General features: G+C 35.8%; 1 pseudogene; it reads left to right on the top strand.

Moving 5' to 3' along the window:
• Positions 1 to 5,412: 5,412 nt before the first annotated feature.
• LOC105463197 (large ribosomal subunit protein eL18 pseudogene) lies at positions 5,413 to 5,999 on the top strand (annotated as a pseudogene).
• Positions 6,000 to 21,787: the final 15,788 nt, after the last annotated feature.

Genomic DNA, 21,787 nt, shown 5'->3' with positions numbered 1-21,787 from the left:
TACACATATACACACATATAATACACACATATATACATGCATATACACACATATATACACATGTATACACACATACACACACATATATACACACACACACATACAAATACACACACATACATATATATACACACACATACACACACACACCCCCATACACACACACACACATACACCACAGTTTCTTTATCATTGATTGATGGGCATTTGGGTTGGTTCCTTGGTTTTGCAATTGTGAATTGTGCTGCTACGAACATGCATGTGCAAGCATCTTTTTCATATAATGACTTATTTTCCTCTGGGTAGATACCCAGTAGTGGGATTGCTGGATCAAATGGTAGTTCTAATTTAGTTCTTTAAGGAATCTCCACATTGTGTTCCATGAATAATGGTGGTATTATGATGGGAACTGGGTTTGGAAGATTACTTTTGGGATTAACGCTTCTGATACAGCTATCTATAAATATTGGAAATGAGAAAATAAATAAATGAGTGGCAAATTATTGGAGCCAAACTTCATATTGTTGGAGTGAAAATTTACAGATAAGCCAAAGAAGAAGGCTGGAGTGACTTATGTGGTGATGGATTACAGTTGAAGACATCAGTATGAACTCATGTTTAATTTCATAAAGATACAAGTGGTTACATAAAACAATATTTACAGATATGTCTATATTCATGGGTTGTTAATGCATATATCATTCAGCTCTGTCAACTGAGAGAGCCTAAAAACAATGACACCCAGTAGTAATAAGCAGAATAGTGCTCAGATCTAGAGTCCTAATATTGTTCTCCAATAAAATAAGCCAAGGCTCCTTAAAGAAATGTCTGATTCTGAAACTTCAGCAGAAAATATAACAGATGAACTGGGAGAATCTTACCGTGCCAGGTATTAACACACTCACACAACACACACAAAAACACAGAATTATGGAGTTATGTCAAAATGACACAGGAGTCAATTAAAAGATCTGCCAATGGCCCAAGCAAAAACAAGTCAAGCAAAGGAAAAGAAAACAGAACAAAACAGTATTGGGTTATAATCCAAAGTATAAAATAAATATCTATGTAGATACTGACAAAAAAAATCAATAAATAAATGGATGGGAGTGAGAATAGGCAAATCTCCTGTGCAGAAGAATTCCAAATAGCTAATGAAGACTCTGTGTCCTCAAATGGTGAGAGCACAACTCCTCACTTCTTAAATCTAGGCTGCATATAGTAATTCCTTCAAAGAATACAGTATAAAAGCGGGGGATGGATAGAGTAATATTACTCTGGAAAATTGCAGTGGAAAAACCTGGCAAATAATACCTGAGCCAGGTGATCAAAGTCATTATCAGCAATAATACAGTGAAAGCAGATACTCAAGATTATAAAAATAATACTTTACGTCTATAATATTTCTCTGTAAAACCTACAACCCCAGATTAATCATGAGAAAAACAGTAAAATCCCAATAAAAAGGCACCCCACAAAAACACCTCATTGTTGTCAGTCAGTTTTCATATTTCTTTCTTTTTTTTTTGAGACAGAGTTTCGCTCTTGTCACCCAGGCTGGAGTGCAATGGTGCAATCTCGGCTCACTGCAACCTCCACCTCCTGAATTCAAATGATTCTCCTGCCTCAGCCTCCCAAGTAGCTGGGATTACAGGCATGCACCACCATACCAGGCTAATTTTGTATTTTTAGTAGAGATGGGGTCTCTCCATGTTGCTCAGGGTGGTCTCGAACTCCTGACCTCAGGTGATCCACCTGCCTTGGCCTCCCAAAGTGCTGGGATTACAGGCATGAGCCACTGCACCCGGCCTCTTTCATCTCTTTTTACCTGAAACAGTACCTTGGTTTTCTCGTTTTTCATGAAGTTGATATTTTTGAAAGGTTCCATTTATTTTATTGACTGTTTCTTAAATTGGGTTTGCTTGATGTTTTCCCATAAATAGATTCACGTTACAAGTTTTTCTAAGAGATTCTACAGAAATGATATTTTTTTTTCAAGTGCATCATATTCATAGGCAAATGACTGCTCTGTTCCTTTACTGGTGATGTTAACTTTGATCACTTAGTTTAGATAATATTTGCCAGATTTTTTTTTCACTGTAAAGTTAATATTTTTCCCTTTGTATTTAATAAATATCTTATGTGGAAAAATGTTAAGATGTTATAAATATTGTGCTTCTAATTAAACTTTTATCCACTATTTTTAACATCCATTGATGATTATTACCTGAAACAATTATTAATGTGATAGTTAACAAATGGTAAGTTTAGAAAGTTTCATCAGTCTTTCTATAGCTTCTAATTTAGCCCATTTACCCCTGATTTAAGTAGGTAAAAATATTAAAATAGTTGATTTATGGAGATAATTCATTTATCCAAGGTTTTAAAAAGTATTTTAAGATAAAGTAAGAATATGTATGTTAACTAAAAAAAAAGCTTCTTTAGCAATATACAAAAAGTTATTTTCAATATAACAATTTAAACATTTCCAATATGTAGTTTAGATCTTTAGCATATTTTTATGTTGACTAAATGAATATTTTAAGCCATTTTTTAACTTTTATCTAATCAAGTTCACTGTTCTGTCACAAAATAAAATTACAGTGTGACTAGAACTCATTTTGGAATATGACTCCAAGCAAATTATGAGTTTTTCTGTATGCAGTGAAATGGAACAAGTTGAAAAGTAAAGCAATATACTCAAATTTACTTCACTAGTATTTTACAGCATTTTCCAGACAGTGTATCATATGATAGTTAAAGTAAATCTCTATGCAACCTGATAGAACGAACTCCCAGAAGGCAATGGTATATCATTTTTTGTATTAAATAGGAACACTTATCTTTCATTGGTCATATAATGGAATGAACTTAGTCTAGTTAATGCATGTTTCTATAAACAGCTTATTGTTGAAGTAATATAATGTTTTAAGATAAAAGAAACTATAGGAGCATTTAAAAACCAGAAACACATTGTCTTTCAGCCTCTTGGCTAAGACCAAGTGTGAAAAGTGGAAATATGACTACATTATAAGCAAAAACAGGGATAGCCTTAAAGAAACTGTATTAAAGTTGTACCTGAAAAGAGAGCTATGACTGAATGTGCCAATTTCTCAGAGAACATCTTTCTATAATACTGACATGAATGAAAGACAACTGGAGTTCAGTGGCCTTTGGTTTTCTTCTTAGAGTCAACATATAAAAACAGAAGGCTAGTGCACTAATTCTACAACAAAGAGTCATTTGAATTATACCACCATATATTTCATTCAGATGACACCATATTGTGATCGTCTGCCAAATGTTCTCAGGAATGCTTACGCTTTCTAATATGTCCTTTTTTGGGCAACTGTCTTCCAATATCTGGGTATTTATGAAAATAACAATCATTCCCTGCTTTTCCGAAGGCATTACACGGGGGCGAGGGAGGTGAGGAAAGGCAGGTGGAGCAACAGATTTTCACTCAGAAATTCTCTGCAGGGACTTTTTGAGCCTACTGGCAGAAGAAACCACTGTCTTCGCACTTGGAATGGTATTAATGTGATTTTTTCCCTCTCTTCTTGCCTATTTTAATCTATCTTTCACACTACTAGACTACACGATTCCAGAATTTTAAAATCTTAAAGAATTCAATCCTTTCCTACAACTATAGGTGAAAATTTTAGATTTCTTATTGTAGAATCCTCAAATCTTAATAAGCTAACCAAGTTTAAATGAGTCAATAAACATTCTCTGTTATATTCAGTTTTTACTATTTCTGGTTATTCTTCAGTTTTTAAGTTTGGACATCAAATTTTAAATCCAGAGTAATTAATGATTAATAAAATATTCAAATTTATTTTAAATGAAATCTGAGTGGGGAAAGGTGCTGTAATTTTTTGTGAATATAACAACATATCTACTTGACTCTTCTAAAACATTTAAATTCATCACGGCTTTTTTCTACCTATTCCACCCCTTGAAAACCTCCAAAGTATCTATATTCTTTATCCCAGTATTTAACTGCTACACATTTCTGTAATGTTATATTCTGTAATGTGAATACATAACACATGGTTACATTGTCAGTACTGCTGCTAAGTAAATCATTAGCTAGAGAAGGGTGTATTATTTATACTACATAGCACTTAGAATTCTGCTGAATAAATAGAATACAGAGCAGGTATAGGTGCTACTACATGACTTCTCACTGCTACATAGTTTTGATAATTAATTTTAATGTGAATTCTATGAAGTAGGTATTATTATAGCCAATTTACAGATATGGAATCTGAAGCTTGAAGTGGTCGCGTAATTTTTTGAAGATAATTCAGCCAGTCACTGAGAAGGATAGAAATCAAATGCACTTTTCTTTAATCACAGCCTGTGACTTTTCTACTACACAATACTGTATCTACATTTTACCAAATAAGTACTTGTTTGTACATGTTCCCTTTATTTGTTCCATGTGTGGATTTTTATAACTTTACCTTAATTTTATGCTCATTAAAGAAAAATAATATATATCATATTACTTTCTGTATTCTGTTCCTTATGGAGAATCAGCATGGTTTCTGGCCATAGCAAACAGAAGAAGGGCCTCACATTAAATCATAATATACTCCAAAATGTCAAAATGAAGTTTTCATGTTAAAATTTATATATCCAAGAGTGAAAAATGCTGACAATCCCCTACATAGTAGGGCATCGCACACGGCAGAGGATGACATGAGCTGTATAACTAGCAACCGTAAATAATCTGTATTAGTTTTAAGACAATGTAAAAAATTATAAATTCTTGATCTATATAGAAAATAAAAACTGAAATGAATTCACTCTGTGAGAAAAATTTGTCACAAATCTTCATGGCAGGATGTGTTCTTTGCTCCGCCCCAATTTATATGGTAGAAATCACTTTAGAAATCTGTTTTAAATCTGTGTTCTATTTTAATGGATTTTGTAAAGTTAAATTATATGGAGTGACGCAAATTCCATTTAGATAGCAAAGTCTCTTTCAAAACATAGGCAGTAATCTATTCTACAGAAGATGCAGGGTTTTATATATTTTTTTTAAATGTAAATTTGTTCAATTATATATAAAGCAACTGTGGATCACCAAAACATGGACTGTCATAAAACTTACAAAATAAGTTCTTACAAAATAAAGGAATATTGACACTTACAAGTTGCATTCAAAAATGTTTGGGGAGAAAAACTCTCAGTTGTTATGCTACTTTAATGAAAGCTAGCATTTTATCAACTGTGATTTAAAATATATATATATAGAGAGAGAGAGAGAGAAAGTTATGGCGGGGAAAGACTCAAAAAAGCTGTGGAACTAGGAAAGGTTTTTTAAAAAGAGAGGTTTTTCCCTTAAGTGGTAAGAAATGGGAAACTAAGCTTTTGGGACCTGGCCCAGCAAGAGGCACCATCATGGGAGTTCACATCCGCCACAACAAGGACCCAAAGGTTCAGTGCAAGGAGCCCAAGAGACAGGATCTACCTGAGGCTGTTGGCCAAACTGTACAGTTTTCTGGCCAGATGAACCAACTCCGCATTCAACTAGGTTGTGCTGAAGAGGTTGTTTATGAGTCGCACCAACCGGCCATCTCTGTCCCTTTCCCGAATGATCCGGATGATGAAGCTTCCCGGTCAGGAAAACAAAACAGCCATGGTTGTGGGGAACAAAATGGATGACGTGTGGGTTCGGGAGGTGCCCAAACTGAAGGTGTGTGCACAGCGTGTGACCAGCCAGACCGCAGCAGCATCCTCAGGGTGGGGGGCAAGATCCTCACTTTCCACCAGCTGACCCTGGATGCCCCCAGGGGCTGCAGCACCGTTCTGCTCTCCGGTTTTCACAAGGGCTGAGGGGGTACCGGCATTTCGGCAAGGCCGGGAGTACCATGCACAGCCACACCAAACCCTAAGTCCACTCCAAGGGCCGGAAGTTCGAGTGCGCCGGAGGCCTACGGGCCTGCTGAGGCTACAAAAACAAACCCTGGATCCTACCCTCTTACTAAAATGATTTTGGATACTGACAAAAAAAGAAAGAAAGAAAGAAAGAAAGAGAGAGAGAGAGAGAGAGAGAGAGAGAGAGAGAGAGAGAGAGAGAGAGAGAAACAGAGACAGAGAAAAAGAGAGAAGAAACTATGGCTCCTCCTCAAGTGAAATCAAAGCCTGCTAAAAGATGCCTGGAAAGCATTTTACAAGGTTTCTTTTCCCAAAGCTTATCAAGGGCATAACAAGGGTTTTCAAAATTTAAAAAGAAGACTAAATTAGCGCCAAGAGAAAATTAGGAAAGCTTTGTCAATTATGTGCATGTACACATGCCATGTGACATTATTTTTAATTCCAATTATTTTATAGAGAAGGTAACTTAGGCCGGGCGCGGTGGCTCAAGCCTGTAATCCCAGCACTTTGGGAGGCCGAGGCGGGCGGATCACAAGGTCAGGAGATCGAGACCACGGTGAAACCCCGTCTCTACTAAAAATACAAAAAACTAGCCGGGCGCGGTGGCGGGCGCCTGTAGTCCCAGCTACTCGGGAGGCTGAGGCAGGAGAATGGCGGGAACCCGGGAGGCGGAGCTTGCAGTGAGCTGAGATCCGGCCACTGCACTCCAGCCTGGGAGACAGAGCGAGACTCCGTCTCAAAAAAAAAAAAAAAAAAGAGAAGGTAACTTAGTGTTGTTAATTGTATATGGTCACCTTACGACCCCAAGACAAATTTGGCAAAGAAGAGGAAGACCTATGCGTTGCAAACTACAAAACATCACTGAGAGAAATTGAAGAGAACCTAGGCAAATAGATATACTGTGCTCCTAGTTCAGACAACTGAATAGTGTTAAGATGTCAGTTCTTCCAAAATTCATCTATAGAGTTAATGGCAATCCCAATCAAAATCCTGGCTTTTTAGTAGAAATTGATAACCTGACTCTAAATTTTATATAAAAATGAAAGGATCTAAACATTTGAAGACAACATTGATAAAGAAAAAAGTTGGTGGATTTAAACTACCTGATTATAAGAATTATTTTAAAACAACAATCTAGTATGGTATTGTCATCAAGACAGATAATATAATAGAAAATGGAGTCTAAAATAAACTGACAACTCTGTAGTCAACTGATTTCTAAAGCATGCAAAAAAAATTAATAGAAAAAAATCGTTTCAAAAAATGTTACTGGAAAAATTCAATATCCATACTAAAACCAAATATTATGTCCCATGGTATAGAATAATTTACCCAAAATGATCATAGACCTAAAAGTAAAAAGTAAAACTGTAAAATTTCTTGAAGAAAGCATAGGTGAAAACCTTTAAGACTTTGAATTAGGTAAAAATTTCTTGGATATGACAGCAAAAAGCATGACTCATTTTTTAAAATGATAGCACTTCATCAAAATCAAGAATATCTTATCTTTGAAAAACATTATTAAGAAAATGAAAAAAAAGGCCAAATTGGGGAAAAACAGTCACAAATAACATTATCTGAAAAAGAGCTTGTATTCATAATGCATTTTTTAAAAAACTCAAAAGCACAAACAAACCTATTAAAAATAGGCAAAATATTTGAATACACACTTCACCAGATATAGTAACCACATAAAAAGGAATTTAATGTCATTAGTTACATATAAATTAAAACCATAATAAGATATCACTACACCCCTTTCAGAATGGCCACAATTATCAAGACAGCATACCAAGTGTTGGTGAGAATGTAGAGCAACTGAGCAACTGAAGCTTTCAAACACTGCTTCTTGGAAATGTAAAATGCTGCAATCACTTTGGGAAAAGAAATTAGCTTTTTTATTTCAAATTAAACATATACCTTGCTTATGTCCCAGATATTTTACTCCTACATGTATATACCTAAGAATAAATGACAGACTATCTTCGTACAAAGGATTATACATGAATGCTCATATGGTCTTTACATGCTGTTGCTCAGAACTGGAAATAACCCAAATGTCCAAAAACAGCTGAATCAATAAATGGAGTATGGCATATTCATAAAAGGGAATATTATTCCACTATAAATGGAATGAACTAAGGATGCATGCAGCAACATAGAGGACTCTCAAAATAATAATGCTGAGTGAAAAAGGCAGACAAAAGATGGTACATACTGTAGTATTCAATTTACATAAATTTATGGAAAATATAAAGTAATCTATAATAGCAAAAAGCTGTTCAGTGATTATCTTGGGTAAGCTGAGTGGGATGGTGTGATTACAAAGAAGCACAATGAAACTTTGCCATAACAGATACGTTCATTATCTTGATTATAGTGATGGCTTCATGAGCATATAACTAGGTCAAACGTATCGAATTGCATACTTTAAATATGGGCAGTTTGTCATATATCAATTATACTTCAATTAAGTTATAAAAATAGTTATAAAAGCAAAAGGCATGTCTCTGTACTTGTTTATATATATTCATTTTCATTTAAAAGGCCAAAATGTGTAGAATTGGCCACTTGCCTGACTTTTCTCTCTACTAAATAAAAAGAAATACTACTTACTCATACTTTGCTATTTCTGTTGTTCATCTGGTGTCAAAGTTCACATGAAAAGAGAAATGGTAAATTCTACATTACAGAGTACAGTAAATCTTCAAGTATTATGCTCTCCAATTATACCATAATTATAAATGATAAGGGTAGAAATTATAACTATCTGAATGTCTGTGCCCCTCTTCTCTTAGTTTTCTCTCCCTTAGTAGAAAAAATGATGCAAGAACTTTAAGCAAACCTGTCACTCCTACGAAATTCAATTTCTAATCCAAACATTTTTTTTAAAGTGGCACCTTAAAATGGTGCAGGCCACATATATAAACAAAGTATAGCTGGAACTTGTGAAATGTAGCATAGAATGTCTAGTCCACAAGGCTCTTAAATTTGAAAAATGTACATGAGCTAAGTAATAAAAACTTTTCCTAAATATCATGGCTTAAGATTTCTTCTTTTCTGAAAATACTAAGTACATTTTATTAATATATTTCTAAAGGGAAAGCTAGAACACCAGACAGGTAAATTAAAGCATATTATAGTTATCTACTTGTGTATTTGCAAAAGCGTCATATCTGTTATAAAATAAATAAATTCCCCTTAGGATATTTATTTTAAAAGATGAGAATAACTTTTTTAAGAAAGCATATGCTATGTTGATTTACACTGTTAATATACTTTACAACTATAGATATTATGTATTAGTCAAGACACACATGGAATTTTCATTTTAACAATAAAATCTCCCATTTTAACAATAAAATCTCATTTTAACAATAAAATCTCAATAAAAGGCAATAGAATTCAGAAATAAAGACAGTTACAGAAAGCCTATTCTTCCCCTTTTCATTGGCTAAATTCTTCTTCTCTTCAAATCAGCCATCCCTTGAAATAAGAAATGCAAGAGAAATTTATAAATTGAGAGTGGCATTATAGAAGATAAACAGTAGGAAAACATGTAACTACCAGAGCAGCACATCGTAACCTTTTCCACATCATAGCATACATAGGAAAGATAATATTTGTAGGGCACACTGTTACTGCAGTTAAGAATGATTATGGCTACAGGAAGTTCTATCAATTCTAGCCTCCTAAGGCCCAATCAGACCATGTCAAGGGCCACAGGGAACAAAATCTCAGACAGATCCATCACTCATTTGTGGTATACCCATTGTGTGCTCTGACACTGGGAACAGTTAAGCTAGAGGATTTTTATATTCATTCACAACATGGAAAATTTGAAAAGGGAATACTGAATTTTCTACATCTTACACCTTAGAATAAGCAGATTGGTTTTCCCCAGGATTCCCTAATACTTGTGATCCATATGGTAGCATTTCTTCCAACAGACCACATATTTATAAATAATTATATTCCTGAAAAGGTACTATGTGTTGAAAATGTTATAATTTAAGTTTATTTTTCCCCATTACACATGTTTTACAAGAGACATTAATGTATTGTGACCAAGTTCAAGACCTCTAATAATTCAGTATAATGTTACAACAACCATTTACTTATTTTATATAAAAGACCTACTATCCTGATATATCTTTGCTTAAAGTGGTTATAAACAAATAGGACACAATGTCACTAATACCATGAAATCACATATAATATGTATGTGCCTCTATAATTCCTCAGTCTTAATATCAGAAATTGGATAAACCTGCTTTGGGAAGAAAAGAATTAATACTGGCAGATTTGCCCTTTTGCCCAAAACAACCAAAGAAAGAAAAATATATATTAAGCAATGGTTTTCAAGATACATCAGTGATTCCCAGATAAATAAGAAAAAAAAAGTAGTTCCCAAGATTGTCTCAGTTTGCTGCCTGGAGAGTTTATCTTGATCATAGGACAAAGAAGAAGAATCCTGGGCAGGGCCCAGTAATTTCCGTCAGATGAGCAGATGGATCTGGAAGTCTGAAGACACCAAGGTGGCCAAAATTCATTGGGTGGAGTACCAAAAAGGATAGAGTTATGAAGATAAAGTAGTCTAGAAATCTACAGAAGATCATCACATGCATATGAGGAAGCTACCTAATATCTGAGAAAGAACCACCTGGAAGTATTAAGGGAACAAATCCCCTAACCAGTGTGAAAAAAACTCATAATTCAGATATATCAAGTGAAGGACTCAGAACTCATTTAAAATTAGCCCCACAGACAACTTTGTCCTGGCCTCACTTAACCAAACTTAAAAGCAAGACCCCAAATAATCAAAATGTTTCCAAGTAACTTAACTGCATCATATAACAAAGCCCAAATATATTCATAGAAATACAAACGTATCTAGCACCTAAGAAAACAAAATCTACAAAGTCTGCCATCCAATAAAAAATTATTAGCCATGCAAAAAAGCAATAAAATATGGACCAAAATGAGAAGAAAAACCAAGCAGGCAAAATCAGCCCAATTTACAAACTGAATGTCATCAAAACTAAAAACTTCTGCTCTTCAAAAACACACTGCTGCAAGAATGAAAAACAAGATACAGATTGGGAAAAACATTTGTAAGTTACATGTCTGATCAAGGATTTTTATCTAAAATGCATAAAAACTCTCAAAGCACAATAACACAAATTAAAAATGTGCAAAATATTTAAGCACACACCAAAGTAGACAATCACAAAACACATATGACAATAACCCAATAACTCCACTATCATTAATAATTAGAGAAATGCAAATTGAAACTACAATATCAGTATGTACCCATTAGGATGAAACTCTCAAACTGTGAAATGAACAATGATACAATGGCTTTAAAATGTTTTGGTAGTTTCTGAAAAAGTGAAACATACGCTTAAGATATGATCCAGCCATCCTACTTCAGGGCATTTACCCAGGAGAAGTAAAGCAACTGTCCACACCAAGACTTATACATGAATGTTTAAGCAACTGTGTTTATAATTGCCAGAAACTAGAAATAATACAAATACCCATTTGGACAAATAAATTCTGATATAAACATACAATTAAATACTACTTCTCTGTAAAAGGGGATTGATTATTGGGCGCACAACAAAGCGGATGAATTTCAAAATTAGTATGGTGAGGGAAGGCAGCCAAACAAACAAAAGAAAGCACATACCCTGTAATTTCATTTACATAAAATTCTGGCAAATACTGACTAATCTACAGTGACAGAAAACAGATCAATAGTTGTCTGGGATGGGAAAGAACAGAAATGGATTAAAACAAGTGATTATAAAAGGTCAAAAGAAAATTTTGGGGTGTGATATGTTCAGTATTTCAATTATGGAGATGGTTTTACAGGTATATAAATATGTGAAAGCTTATCAAATTGTACATTTTATGTAGCTCTTATTATAGTATGTCAATTAAACCTCAATACAGCTCTTAAGATTTTAAAAATCAAACAATTAAGAAACATTTATTTTGGGATTTGAATACTATTGTATTAGGAATTGTACTAGAATAAAAACCCTTGTGTTTTCCATACCTTGACTAACTTCTTCCCAGGATGAAGGAGTGATTTGATTGGTGAACTTCAGAGAAGAAAATGGTTCTGGTGGCTCAGCCTCTTTCTGGATTCCCTCTTCCCAGATCTGCCTCCCACAGAGAGTATTCACTCTGGTCTTCCCTATGCCATGCAGCAACAGACCTGAACTCTTCAAAAAATACATAAATAACTGTTATAATGTGCAATAAAATTTGCCCTTATTTATATAACAAATATTTTCAAGTACTCATTATGTATCAGACATCGTTCCAAACTTGAGAGATAGTAGAGAGACTGTATTCTACCTTCATGAATACATTCTAACTGCAAGTGATTGATTTAATTATTGGACTCAGTACTTCAGCATTTCTTATTTCTACCTCATTTTCCTTCCTTTATTTAGAAAAATAGTAATGAATATATTGCATACCATAATTTTTTAGTTCCTCCGATTAGAGCTCTCTATTTGTATTCTTCCCCTGGTCTATGTCAGTGTTAATAGAATAGTTGTTCTCAAACTTCATTGTAAAACCAATTAACCTAATTGTCTTGTTAAAACACAATTAACGGAACCTATACCTAGAATACTTGATTCAGTAGATCTGGAGTGGAATACAAGAATTTGCATTTTCAACAAGTTCCCAGGTGACACTAATGCTGCTGATCATGGAATACACATTGAGAGCCTCTGTGTTAGAGGCAAGTCTACAGGTGCTCCTAGGAATTTAAGGCGCAGTTGAAGCTTATGAAAGAAAGACTTAGACTGCTATCAGAGCTGGCCCCACTCCTCCAGACTCTCTCCTATTGGAGAACTTTTCTAAAAATACCCTGATAACTCATGGTTTCTGTTTTCCTAAAGAGAGATTAGTTCTTTAAGTGTTTGCTACCTAGAAAGGTCATTATTGCTAACTCCAACATATTTTGTCTACACCTCCCTTGACAATTTTCAGCTTAGACCATTTCCATCCTCCCTTCTCTTCATTATTAACCAATGATTGTTATTATACCATATGCAAGGTAAGAGATATTATTGGTATACATGATAATAAGATAATATAGAACCAGACTGTTATAAAGATTTTCAGAAAGTACACCAGGAATGAAGGTCATTTGGGTGTACCTCTAGCTTAGAAAATAAATGATTGTGGTGTAAGATATTGATATATTACCCTAGAACCAAATCATCAAACTTGGGAACTGTCTGTATCTATAAATAAGAGTTTTGTTTGGGGATCTAATATCTGAGTGAGATGTGTTTAAGATTAAAGAAGCAAAAGAAGGGTCAGCACTTGACTGAGTGTATGTAGACTTAGAGAGAGGAGGGTACCTTGCTGTCTCTCACATTAGCTTCAACCACAGACCCAGGCTAATGCATCAGATATTGCAGTAAGAGAAGCTAAAGACAGCAGCTGCTAAGCTGGTTGAACTGTGATGTAATTGTAGAGTTTCCTCTTTGAATTTATACTGCAAGTCTGTGGCATACCTTCTTCTTTTAATCCACAGCTATCCACCTGGCTCCTCCGGTCCAAGTTGAGAAAGTTTAGTGTTGTTGTTAAGCATCTGGCCATAATTTGCCATAATTCTTCCTTGTGTTCTGAAATTTGCCCTCTGCATTGAATTTTGATTCTTCTTGAATCATCTGTGTTTCCCTTAAAATGTATCTCTTATTTCTCATTATCAACTCTTTTTCTCTGGCAAGTAGACAAAATGTAGCAACCATGGATGACTGGCTGATCAGTGTCACTGTAGCAGAGTTGAACTTTAGTAATTAATAATATATTCTATCAGAGCTTACCGCATGAATTAAGATGACAAGCCTATCACTTTCAAAACTGATATATCATACATTTCTCATTATTAAATGAAACAACTGTGTTTCAAATATACAACTAAGTTTTAATATTTAAATTCTTGTGTGTCTGTGTGTGTGTGTGCAGGAATCTGTTAATGAACTTTAAGTAGCAAAAAATACTTTTTAAAATTCAAAACAATGTGTCATTACTCAATTGGCTAAAAAGAGAAATCCTGTTTCAGGAAGGAGTAAAGATAAAACAAAAATGTGAAAGAAAATCTAACTATTCCAAGCTAAGAAATAAGGGAAAAGAAGCATTTTGAACTAAACATAATCCTCTCTCTCTCTTTCCCCCACCCTATATATATATAATATAATATATAAATATATATAAATAATATATAAATATATAATATATATAAAATATAAGCATATATGTGTGTATGATATATATACAAAAAAAGTATTTGAAACCATCAAGTTTAAATTTATTTTCATATACTTCATAAACTAAAAATTAAAATTACTAATGCTATAAAGCATTTTCTTAATGAAAACTAATATTAACATTACAAATTATAATTTTTTACCTTCTAAAAATTCAACCTAACATGTTCAGCTTGCCTAAGTTTTCTAATGAAAGGTAGGTAGAGATTATTAAGCAGTAATCCAACAACAAAAATTGTAGTTATATAAAACTTATTTCTGTGTACTAATATATCTTTATCTGATGTCTAGGGAAATCTACTAGAATAGTAAATAATGATTAGCCATTTGAATTACCATTGGAATTACCAAGTTATTTATTTCTTATTACTAATAATTTGCCAATAAAGATTTGTGAAATACAACTCTCCGATACATAAGCGTGTTACATAACTGACAATAACAAACATCTAGAACAGGCCTGTGCTTGTTTGCTAAAATGGATGCTGGCTTCCTAGCAAGCTATTAATACTTAGCCAACACTATGCCTCTGCCAGACTCAGTGCTAGGACCTGCAGAAGAGTTAATCTAAGAACCAACTGGAATAATCAGGGACTTTGTGACTTCTTACAGTATAGTGTAGAGGTAAAAAATACAGTAAAGGCTAGAAGTTAAAAGCTTCCTGGACTAAAATTTAATTTATTGGACACCACAGTGTTGTTGAGAGTGTATAGTCTAAATCAAGGTTTGAAAAATGAATTTTTTAGGTTAGAGGTAAATTTTATGTTCATTATTTTTCCCTCTCCTGGACTGCCACTTCTGCAGCTTATTATTATTATTATTATTATTATTATTATTATTATTTATACTTAAATTCTAGGGTACATGTGCACAACGTGCAGGTTTGTTACATATGTATACATGTGCCATGTTGCTGTGCTGTACCCATTAACTGATCATTTACATTAGGTATATCTCCTAACACTATCCTTCCCCCTACCCCCTCCCCACAATAGGACCTGGTATGTGATGTTCCCCTTCCTGTGTCCAAGTGATCTCATTGTTCAATTCCCACCTATGAGTGAGAACATGTGGTATTTGGTTTTCTGTTCTTGTGATAGTTTGCTGAGAATGATGATTTCCAGCTGCACCAATGTCCCTACGAAGGACACAAACTCATCCTTTTTTATGGCTGCATAGTATTCCATGGTGTATATGTGCCACATTTTCTTAATCCAGTCTGTCACTGATGGACATTTGGGTTGATTCCAAGTCTTTGTTATTGTGAATAGTGTCGCAATAAACATATATGTGCATGTGTCTTTATAGCAGAATAACTTATAATCCTTTGGGTATATCCCCAGTAATGGGATGGCTGGGTCAAATGGTATTTCTAGTTCTAGATCCTTGAGGAATCACCACACTGTTTTCCACAATGGTTGAACTAGTTTATAGTCACCAACAGTGTAAAAGTGTTCCTATTTCTCCACATCCTCTCCAGCACCTGTTGTTTCCTGATTTTTTACTGATTGCCATTCTAACTGGTGTGAGATGGTATCCCATTGTGGTTTCAATTTGCATTTCTCTGATGGTGAGTGATGATGAGCATTTATTCATGTGTCTGTTGGCTGTATGAATGTCTTCTTTTGAGAAGTGTCTGTTCATATCCTTTGCCGACTTTTTGATGGGGTTGTTTTTTTTTTCTTGGACATTTGATTGAGTTTTTTATGTTCTGGATATTAGCCCTTTGTCAGATGAGTTGATTGAAAAAATTTTCTCCCATTCTGTAGGTTGCCTGTTCACTCTGATGGTAGTTTCTTTTGCTGTGGAGAAGCTCTTTAGTTTAATTAGATCCCATTTGTCAATTTTGGCTTTTGTTGCCGTTGCTTTTGGTGTTTTAGACATGAAGTCCTTGCCCATGCCTATGTCCTGAATGGTATTACCTAGGTTTTCTTCTAGGGTTTTTATGGTTTTAGGTCTAACATTCAAGTCTCTAATGCATCTTGAATTAATTTTCGTATAAGGAGTAAGGAAAGGATCCAGTTTCAGCTTTGTACTTATGGTTAGCCAATTTTCCCAGCACCATTTATTAAATAATGAATCCTTTCCCCATTTCTTGTTTCTGTCAGGTTTGTCAAAGATCAGATGGCTGTAGATGTGTGGTATTATTTCTGAGGACTCTGTTCTGTTCCATTGGTCTATATCTCTGTTTTGGCACCAGTACCATGCTGTTTTGGTTATTGTAGGCTTGTAGTATAGTTTGAAGTCAGGTAGCATGATGCCTCCAGCTTTGTTCTTTTGGTTTAGGATTCTCTTGGTAATGTGGGGTCTTTTTTGGTTCCATATGAACTTTAAAGCAGTTTTTTTCCAATTCCATGAAGAAAGTCATTGGTAGCTTAATGGAGATGGCATTGAATCTATAAATTACCTCGTGCAGTATGGTCATTTTCACGATATTGATTCTTCCTATCCATGAGCATGGTATGTTCTTCCATTTGTTTGTGTCCACTTTTATTTCACTGAGCAGTGGTATGTATTTCTCCTTGAACAGGTCCTTTACATCCCTTGTAAGTTGGATTCCTAGGTATTTTATTCTCTTTGAAGTTATTGTGAATGGGAGTTCATTCATGATTTGGCACTCTGTTTGTCTGTTACTGGTGTATAAGAATGCTTGTGATTTCTGTACATTGATTTTGTATCCTGAGACTTTGCTGACGTTTCTTAGCAGTTTAAGAAGATTTTGGGCTGAGACAATGGGGTTTTCTAAATATATAATCATATCATCTGCAAACAGGGATAATTTGACTTCTTCTTTACCTATTTGAACACCCTTTATTTCTTTCTCTTGCCTGATTGCCCTAGCCAGAACTTCCAACACTATGTTGAACAGGAGTGGTGAGAGAGGGCATCCCTGTCTTGTGCCAGTTTTCAAAGGCAATGCTTCCAGTTTTTGCCCATTCAGTATGATATTGACTGTGGGTTTGTCATAAATAGCTCTTATTATTTTGAGATATGTTCCATCAATACCGAATTTATTGAGAGTTTTTAGAATGAAGGGCTGTTGAATTTTGTCAAAGGCCTTTTCTGCATCTATTGAGATAATCAATGGTTTTTGTCTTTGGTTCTGTTTATATGCTGGATTACATTTATTGATTTGCATATGTTGAACCAGCCTTGCATCTCAGGGATGAAGCCCACTTGATCATGGTGGATAAGCTTTTTGAAGTGCTGCTGGATTCAGGTTGCCAGTATTTTATTGAGGATTTTTGCATTGATGTTCATCAGGGATATTGGTCCAAAATTATCTCTTTTTGGTTGTATCCCTGTCAGGCTATGGTATCAGGATGATGTTGGCCTCATAAAATGAGTTAGGGAGGATTCCCTCTTTTGCTATTGATTGGAATAGTTTCAGAAGGAATGGCACCAACTCCTCCTTGTACCTCTGGTAGAATTCACCTGTGAATCCATCTGGTCCTGGACTTTTTTTGGTTGGTAGGCTATTAATTATTGCCTCAATTTCAGAGCCTGCTATTGGTCTATTTGGGGATTCAACTTCTTCCTGGTTTAGTCTTGGGAGAGTGTAAATGTCCAGGAAATTATCCATTTCTTCTAGGTTTTCTAGTTTATTTTCATGGAGGTGTTTATAGTATTCTCTGATGGTAGTTTGTAGTTATGTGGGGTCAGTGGTGATATCCCCTTTATCATTTTTATTGCATCTATTTGATTCTTCTCTCTTTTCTTCTTTATTAGTCTTGCTAGTGGTCTATCAATTTTGTTGATCTTTTCAAAAAAAAAAAAAAACCAGCTCCTGGATTCATTGATTTTTTGAAGAGTTTTTTGTGTCTCTCTCTCCTTTAGTTCTGCTCTGATCTTACTTATTTCTTGCCTTCTGCTAACTTTTGAATGTGTTTCCTCTTGCTTCTCTAGTTCTTCTAATTTTGAGGTTAGGGTGTCAATTTTAGATCTTTCCTGCTTTCATTTGTGGGCATTTAGTGCTATAAATTTCCCTCTACACACTGCTTTAAATGTGTCCCAGAGATTCTGGTATGTTGTATCTTTGTTCTTCTTGGTTTCAAAGAACATCTTTATTTCTGCCTTCATTTCGTTATGTACCCAGTAGTCATTCAGGAGCAGGTTGTTCAGTTTCCATGTAGTTGAGCAGTTTTGAGTGAAATTCTTAGTCCTGAGTTCTAGTTTGATTGCACTGTGGTCTGAGAGACAGTTTGTTATAATTTCTGTTCTTGTACATTTGCTGAGGAGTGCTTTATTTCCAACTACGTGGTCTATTTTGGAATATGTGTGATGTGGTGCTGAGAAGAATGTATATTCTGTTGATTTGGGGTGGAGAGTTCTGTAGATGTCTATTAGGTCCGCTTGGTGCAGAGCTGAGTTCAATTCCTGGATATCCTTGTTAACCTTCTGTCTCGTTGATCTGTCTAATGTTGATAGTGGGGTGTTGAAGTCTCCCATTATTATTGTATGGGAGTCAGAGTCTCTTTGTAAGTCTCTAAGGACTTGCTTTCTGAATCTGGGTGCCCCTGTATTGGGTGCATATATATTTAACATAGTTAGCTCTTCCTGATGAATTGATCCCTTTACCATTATGTAATGGCCTTCTTTGTCTCTTTTGTTCTATGACAGTTTAAAGTCTGTTTTATCAGAAACTAGGATTACAACCCCTGCTTCTTTTTTGTTTTCCATTTACTTGGTAGATCTTCCTCCATCCGTTTATTTTGAGCCTATTTGTGTCTCTGCATGTGAGATGGGTCTCCTGAATACAGCAAATTGATGGGTCTTGACTCTTTATCGAATTTGCCAGTCTCTGTCTTTTAATTGGACCTTTTAGTCCATTGAAATTTAAGGTTAATATTATTATGTGTGAACTTGATCCTGTCATTATCATATTAGCTGGTTATTTTGCTCACTAGTTGATGCAGTTTCTTCCTAGTATCGATGGACTTTACATTTTGACATATTTTTGTAATGGCTGATACCGCTTGTTCCTTTCCATGTTTAGTGCTTCCTTCAGGATCTCTTGTAGGGCAAGCCTGGTGGTGACAAAATCTCTAAGCATTTGCTTGTCTGTAAAGGATTTTATTTCTCCTTCACTTATGAAACTTAGTTTGGCTGGATATGAAATTCTGGGTTGAAAATTCTTTTCTTTAAGAATGTTGAATATTGCCCCCCACTGTCTTCTGGCTTGGAGAGTTTCTGCCAAGAGATCTGCTGTTAGTCTGATGGGCTTCCTTTTGTGGGTAACCCGACCTTTCTCTCTGGCTGCCCTTAAGATTTTTTCCTTCATTTCAACTTTGGTGAATCTGATAATTATGTGTCTTGGAGTTGCTCTTCTTGAGGAGTATCTTTGTGGTGTTCTCTGTATTTCCTGAATTTGAATGTTGGCCTGCCTTACTAGGTTGGGGAAGTTCCCCTGGATGATATCCTGCAGAGTGTTTTCCAACTTGGTTCCATTTTCCCTGTCACTTTCAGGCACACCAATCAGACGTAAATTTGGTCTTTTCACATAATCCCATATTTCTTGGAGGCTTTGTTCATTTCTTTTTACTCTTTTATCTCCACACTTCTCTTCTCCCTTCATTTCATTAATTTGATCTTCAGTTGCTGATACTCTTTCTTCCAGTTGATCGAGTCAGTTACTGAAGCTTGTGCATTTGTCATGTAGTTCTCTTTTTATGGTTTTCATCTCTATCAGTTCTTTTAAGGTCTTCTCTGCACTGATTATTCTAGTTATCCATTCATCCATTCTTTTTTCAAGGTTTTTAGTTTCTTTGCACTGGTTACGTAGTTCCTCCTTTAGCTCTGAGAAGTTTGATGGACTGAAGCCTTCTCTGAACTCGTCAAAGTCATTCTCCGTCCAACTTTGTTCCGTTGCTGGCGATCAGCTGCATTCCTTTGGAGGGGGAGATACACTCTGACTTTTTGAATTTCCAGCTTTTCTGAACTGCTTTTCCCCCATCTTTGTGGTTTTATCTGCCTTTGGTCTTTGATGATGGTGACGTACTGATGGGGTTTTGGTGTGGGTGTCTTTTCTGTTTGTTAGTTTTCCTTGTAACAGTCAGGACCCTCAGCTGTAGGTCTGTTGGGGTTTGCTTGAGGTCCACTCCAGACCCTGTTTGCCTGGATATCAGCAGCAGAAGCTGCAGAAGATAGAATATTGCTGAACAGTGAGTGTTGCTGTCTGATTCTTGCTCTGGAAGCTTCATCTCAGGGGTATACCCCACCATGTGAGGTGTGAGGTGTCAGTCTGCACCTAGTGGGGGATGTCTCCCAGTTAGGTTACTCAGGGGTCAGGGACCCACTTGAGCAGGCAGTCTGTCCGTTCTCAGATCTCAACCTTCATGCTGGGAGATCCACTGCTCTCTTCAAAGCTGTCAGACAGGGGCATTTACCTCTGCCGATGTTTCTGCTGCTTTTTGTTTAGCTATGCCAGACGAGGAGTCTACAGAGGCAGGCCAGCCTCCTTGAGCTGTGGTGGGCTCCCCCCAATTTGAGTTTCCTGGCGGCTTTGTTTACCTACTTAAGCTTCAGCATTGGCGGGTGCCCCTCCTCCAGCATCACTGCTGCTTTGCAGTTAGACCTCAGACTGCTGTACTAGCAATGAGGGAGGCTCCGTGGGTGTGGGACCCTCTGGGCCAGGTGTAGGAAATAATCTCCTGGTGTGCCATTTGCTAAGACCCTTGGTAAAGCACAGTATTAGGGTGAGATTTTCCCAAATTTCCAGGTGTTGTGTGTCTCAATTTCCTTTGGCTAGGAAAAGGAATTTCCTTCCCCCTTGTGCGTCCCAGGTGAGGCGATGCCTCGCCGTGCTTCAGTTCTTGCTGGTCGGGCTGCAGTCAGGGACTAGCGCCAACTGTCCGACATACCCCAGTGAGATGAACCCGGTACCTCAGTTGAAAATGCTGAAATCACCCATCTTCTGTGTTGCTCATGCTGGGAATTGGAGGCTGGAGCTGTTCCTATTTGGCCATTTTGGGCACGCCCCTTATGCAGCCCATTCTTTTGGCATGCTACGTTTTGTCCTTTTTTAGCTCCATGTTCACTAAGGTGGCAATGCGTGGGGGTCTTCCTTACTGTTATACCTGTAGTGGGATTTCCATATTGTTTCTATAAGTCTTCTGTACTGAAGCTAAAGATCATTAAAAGTCACTAGGGTAAAAGTTTTTCAGGCAAAATTAATGCTTGAACAGGGACTTGATGATTAGCCTCAAACTCAACTAAATAGACTATCTGTAGCCTTACCAAAGTTAGTAATAACTAAACGTAGATTTGTCATTTGTAATTTTTCTAAATATACTATACAATCATCATATTCAGGAAAGCATCCTCATATCCAGCCACATAAAGTTCAAAAGAATAAAAAATTTTTACATTGCCAAAATAGGTATCAAATTCAGTAAGTACTAATACCAAAATATTTTATTAGTAATTAGTGAAAACATACTTATTTTTGTATAAACAAGGTAGAAATAATCATGATGTCTTAGTCACCTTATCCTACTATAAAGCATACTATATAGAGAGGGTGGCTTAAACAATGTGTACTTCTCACAGTTCTGGAGGCTGAGAAGTCCCACCATCTGGGAGCAAGCCAATTT

The sequence above is a fragment of the Macaca nemestrina genome, chromosome 6, assembly GCF_043159975.1.
Source record: "Macaca nemestrina isolate mMacNem1 chromosome 6, mMacNem.hap1, whole genome shotgun sequence".
NCBI lineage: Eukaryota > Metazoa > Chordata > Mammalia > Primates > Cercopithecidae > Macaca > Macaca nemestrina.
This window is presented reverse-complemented; position numbering and strand designations above follow the sequence as displayed.